Source organism: Mirounga angustirostris, unplaced genomic scaffold (genome assembly GCF_029215605.1).
Source record: "Mirounga angustirostris isolate CCGP_5_RB_7025 unplaced genomic scaffold, mMirAng1.0.hap1 SCAF_8, whole genome shotgun sequence".
In the NCBI taxonomy this organism is placed as follows: Eukaryota; Metazoa; Chordata; class Mammalia; order Carnivora; family Phocidae; genus Mirounga; species Mirounga angustirostris.
This window is the reverse complement of record NW_026991716.1, coordinates 123929938-123936076: the sequence shown is the minus strand read 5'-3', so window position 1 is coordinate 123936076 and position 6139 is coordinate 123929938.

Here is a 6139-nt window from a genome sequence, read left to right as displayed (position 1 = left end):
TGTTTTAGAATTTGATTTTGGGACGTATCTAAAAAAAATATCAAAAGGTTTGAACATTTGATTAAATAGGATTATGGATCATTATGAAACAATAATTATCTATTTAACCAAAGTGACAAGGGAAGATTTCAAAGGTAAATGCCGAAGGTCACTTAGCTGTGAACAAAATTTAGTTTCTTTAATATAAGACTCAGTTTTCTTAAGAAATCAAAGAGCTGATAAATTTGGGAAATTATTTTGGCAAACAGAATCATTGTTTTTAGGCAGACAACTTAAAAGGTAAAGAAAAATTTTGTTTACAATTTCTTATGAAGAGCAGGTCAATGGTTCTACAGAAATTTGTACTTTCAACAAAGAGAAAACAAAAACTTTGCACCAGCATACTTTTGATATTAAAACTCATTTACTCACTTAAATTATCCTAGTCTTAGCAAGTACTGAGCACACATAAAATTTCTTTCCAAGGATATTTTTCTCCATAAACTTTCTACAACTTTTTTTTACACATTTAGATTTTGTCCTAAATTTTCCCTCTTTAAATAACCAGTCTTACTTTAGTACAAAACTATTTTTTTCCCCTTAACAAATATATATTTTTATTCATTATACTTTTTCTTACCAAAAACATGTATCTTACTTTTCTCACATACAGAGTTGTTTCCCTTATTATTTCTAGGAGTCTTAATTATATTTATTAGAATTCTTAATGCTCAGCAACCTTAATTGCTAGTGAAAACTAAATAACAAATAATTGTGAACCCTGTTACACCAGAATTCTTTAGATGAGCAAATTTATTAATATATTTCATAATTTTTAGAAATGTGTTGTTTTTATAGTACAGTCTTTCTTTCTTCCTTTCTTTTTTAAAGTAGGCTCCACTCCCAACGTGGAGCCCATTGAGGGGCTCGAACTCACCACCCTGAGATCAAGACCTGAGCTGAGATTAAGAGTCAGATGCTCAACTGACTGAGACACTTAGGCATCCCAGTAGTACAGTCTTTCAATAAAGCATAAAACATGTTTGTTTACTAATAGACCCAAAATTGTCTTTAGTTTTATAAGACAAGAGTAGATAAACACATATTCATTATTTTATCTTATTTACATCTATTTTAATTAATTTGTTCTTAACAATTATGCTTAGACCACACACAAAACTTCCTGAGGCATTAGACAAAGTCAACCATTATTCTGGCTAATTTTTGACAAATTTTGTAACAGATACCATGAACTTATGTGACTTCTGGAAAACACAAGCAGAATAAAAGTTTTACATTCAATGCTGATAACTCTAAAGACACGTCTATTTTAATTAAGCCAACAACCTTAACTTAGCTTTAATACCAAATATTTTCCCAGATCATGTGAACTTGAAAAACATTTGGGTTAGTTTCTATCTTTCTGAGTTTTCAAATGCCCAATCCTTACAAGTGTGTGCCTTCAAACCAACTAAATAAAGCTCTTTTACAAATTAATTTTAGCAATACCATCGAGAAGTAGAGAAAATATTTCACATTTATAACATACATGGATACACACATACAATATACGCAGACAAGATGTAAACAAAATCTTAATTTTGTTTCTACTAGTATTTGTGGAGAGGACATTACAGGCTCAGTTTTTAAATACTTTTCTCTATTTTTTTCCCCCCTTCAGTCTCAGGAGACTGTGGGCTGTGTTCACATTTCAAAGATGTGATAAGATTTATAATTTCAAGGGACACAGAAAGAATGTAAAAATTTTTTTCTAGAGTTTCAGGGTAATTGCTATTTAAAATTTACTTTTCTTTCTTTTTTTTTTTTTTAATAGAGAACAATTTTGTTCCAATATCCCCATCTTTTACAATATCCACAAACATCTTGAGAGGAATAGGCAAGGTTTGGAGATTGGTAAAGATAGGTGGGCTTTACTTGTTTCTAGAGTTGTATTCCTGGTTTTGTAGAGATTTATAAGAAAAAGACAGTTATTCCTAATTCCCTAAAGACCTGGATTACAGCTCAAATATCAAGGGATTGACTCATCTTTTTAACTAAATTTGCTTCTTTATATCAGGGAGAATTTTAACTAAAATGGGAACCAAAAGATTTATGCCTTTGTAAAATCTGTATAAACCATTTTTAACAAAAGCCTTTTTTCTGGGTACACAATTTAACCTCGGCTTCAATTAGCTCCTGATTATTGGCCTCTTGCAGACCATTTCTAGGAGGGCCTAGAGAAATTTTGGTCATCTATTTCCTCAGTCAAGGGAAGATTGTGAATATAGTCAAATAATCTTCCTAATTACTCTCTAAATTTGGTAGGATCTTTTGAAAATAGAAGTAAAATGGCTGTATAATTTAAAAGATCTGCTGCCGTCCAGGGACATAAATTTTTTTGCAGTGGTGGGGGGGTGGGAGGGGTGTTCTAGGACAAACCTGCAAGGAACACTGTATAGGAATGTCTAAAGCAGGCAGAACCTGATTACAGAGCCCAAAGGTAGGGGCAAAGCAAGCCTTATTTCCATTCTTGGAAGCTTTGGTTAAATTTATTTTCTGGCTTTCAGCATTTACATGAGTAACCTATATACTTAGAACCTAGAGATAAGGCCAGAGTAATCTCTGTAAATCTTGTAGGAAAGGGAAGTTAAAACAGGCAGGTAGGCTGAATTTTTTTTTTTAAAGATATTTATTTATTGATTTATTTGAGAGAGTGTAAGTGGGGGGGGGGGCAGAGGGACAAGCAGACGCCCCACGGCACAGGAAGCCTGACATGGGGCTTGATCCCAGGACCCTGAGATCATGACCTGAGCCGAAGTCAGACGCTTAACCAACTGAGCCACTCAGGTGCCCCAGGCTGGATTTTAAGAAGAGGAATTAACATTGGATGTAGACTCTTATTTTTGATTCCTAAGTCTAAGTTCTATGCTTTTATCTTGTCAAGGAAGTCCCTAAGGCTAGCTGTTATACTAATAAGACAATTGAGAGCTCTTTGGGGGGGGGGAAATATATATATATATATTTGGGCACCTGGATGGCTCAGTTGTTTAGGTGTCTAACTCTTGATTTTGGCTCAGGTCATGATCTCAGGGTGATGAGATCAAGCCTGTGTCAGTCTCCACGTTTGTCATGGAACCTGCTTAAGATTCTCTCTCTCTCTCCCTCTCCCTCTACCCCCCACTCTGGCTTGCACGCTCAAAAAAAAAAAAAAAAAAAAAAAAAATATATATATATACATTTAAATAAAGCCAATTTAAATGATCCACCACCCAGCCATTGGCAAATAGGATCTATTAATAGTGACTCAAACCAGTAAGCCTTCTAATGGCTTAACCAAAGACTCAAGAAATATCCAGAAGGGCACAAATGATGTGCCCTCATGATCCAAAAGTTTACTCTCAAAATTAGTCTAAGAAAGCAAAGGCCTTGGTTGCCTAGGGCAGTAAAGATGGTGTAAGTGAAAATGGTGTCTCTCATCTCCCATGAAAATGTGAGATGACCCACTAATCTGTGACACCACACAAATGCTTCTGGAATGAGACTTTCCAGCACTACCAAGCAACACAAGTTGAGACAACACAGGTTCCTATGGGCTAAAACCTCTCATGACAAACATTCCTGAGAATTGGCATAGCCAGACAGAGACAGAGACAGAGATACTTGGATCCCCAGTCTATTCAACTGGCCACCAAAGTGCACCCGGTAAGTGCATCTCCTCCCAGGTGGTGGAGGCCAAAGAGAAGATTCTTATCACAAAGCCAAGCTCTCAGGACACAGAACAAGACTAACAGACAACTCTAACAGCTTTAAGCCTTGGGTCTCTTGGAACCAAACTAAAACCTAGGAGAGATACGCCATGTGGTTGGGGAATGCGTGTTGCTATACAGTGTACCTCATTGCATGGAAGTTTTCTTGAAGTTGGCAGGTGACCCAGTGTGACCAACTTATCCTACCACGGGAGTCTTCTTGAGGTGGCGTGCCCTCTAACAGCTTTTAAGTGTTCAGCCCGTGCCCATGAATTTTGCAGCTTTAACTTCCAAGATGTCCCTTAGCAGCAGATGACAAGCAACATAAAAGACACAGACAAAGGAAGACAAAGACCTTCTCCTGGAGGAAGTGGACCAGTAACCGAACAGTACTCTAACTAAAGTTAACCAAAGAGTCGCCAGACCCAAGCAACTAGTTGCACAAATATTTTCTCCTGCCGATCTCAATTGACAAAGGAAAAAGGACTCTCACAGCTCTTTCTCCACTGGACTCACAGACAGAGATCCTGGGAGGCTGACATGGTGAGCGATCTCACCTTCGGCGGCTGTGTGTCAGAAGTCCCAGGACCTCTCCGTTGCAGCAGTACTGGGGTGAGCTACAGAGCTACGTCCTGTGAGTTTAAGGGTCCTGCTGACTAGGCCAACTGTCAGGAAGCAGGAGTTCCTGTCCCCTCAAGGTCTGTCTAGCTGGACTCAGAATCAAATGGACATGAGACAGATTAACAGGAGGAAACGGAATTTAATAGTGCACAGATGGAGAATCCACACAGACACAGAAGTTCCAAAAACAGTCAGGCAAAATGAGGAGTATGTGTCATTCTGAACTAAGGAGGAGGGAGCAGGGATCTGGGACTTTAGAGGAAAGGAATGCTGTTCACAGGGCAGTAAGAAGAGCAGATGTTTGCCCTGCCATACAGATGGGTCACTCAGATAAAATTTATCTCAGCTAATAATGCTTATTCTGGGAAAGACCTCCAGTTATGTAGTTTAGGGAGGGGCAAAAGTTTCTCTTGAGCCCATAGGGTCTCTATTGTCTTCAGCTCAGAATAATCTTCATGCCGAAGTGGCCCATCTTGGGGAAGCCTGCCCTCTGCCCCTAGAATAATAAAAATGATCACCCCACTTTATCACGAACTGAGGCGATTGCAATTGGTCGTGCATGCTCAGCAGATTCCCCAATCCCTCCTGTCCAGGAGACCCTCACCCTGGGAAGACTGGGGCCCTTATGGTGGAGCTGTGATCCTGGGGAGCCATTCACACTGCATCAAGCAGGTAATTGCCATTTTACCTGGGGTGCTGCTCCCATGTCTTTGCAGAGATGGGACAGTTAGTGTCATTTCCTTCTTCGTTCTTTCATAAAGCTCAATAATTAGAACCCCAGTTCACTGGAGGACTTGAACAAATATGCTTTAAGTGCTGCTCCATGCCAGGCTCTGCTTTAAATTCAGGATCTACAGAAATGGTTGCCATCCCTGACCTCAGGAAGCTCACAGCCTCATGGGAAATAAGATCTGTGTCCTCCTAACTACAAAACAATCAATGGAATCCTATATTCGTGGTTGGAACAAGATGTTTATTGGAACAGTTAGTGGGGAGTAAAACATTTGGGAGGGAAGGTGGTGACATAAAGCTGGGAGGAGGTGACATGTGAACTGGCCCATTAATGGCTGAGAGGGGTTTTGCAGGAGCAGAAGGGATTCTGGTTTTACTCTAAAAGCCTTTAGGAAGGGGAGAGGGGAGCTTCTGAAGTTGTCCCTTGATCAATCCTTCCAAGTTTCTGGCTACTTTCCCCACGCCTGCAGATTTCTTAAACATTCATGCCACTGGTCTCACCTTAGATCACTATGTTTTCTAGAAACATTTTTAGAAAATGCAGTGATTCTCAAAGTTTGGTGACCAGGACCAGCAACATCAGCATCATCTAGGACTTCGTTAGAAATGCAAATTCTGGGCCCCCAACCTCAACTGGAGACTGTTGGGATTTCACCTGACCCAGACTCCAGGTTGACCGCCACGGTTTTAACACATCCAGAAGCTTGGTGGGCGAGTGGTGGTGGAGGTGGATACAGAGGCCGAGAATGATCTGGGTTGTTTTGGTGCGCTGGACCTGCAAGGGACTGGATGACCGGCGCGAGGTTCCTTCTGCCTTGGCCTCTGGGCCCAGGGCAGCACCCGTCCCGGTGGGTCACATTGCACTCCCCCGCAGTTTCTTTTTTTTCTTTTCTCACTCTCTTTTAAAGATTTTATTTATTTGACAGAGAGAGAGTTAGCGAGAGCCGGAACACAAGCAGGGGGAGTGGGAGAGGGAGAAGCAGGCCTCCCGCGGAGCAGGGAGCCCGATGCGGGGCTCGATCCCAGGACCCTGGGGTCATGACCTGAGCCGAAGGCAGGCG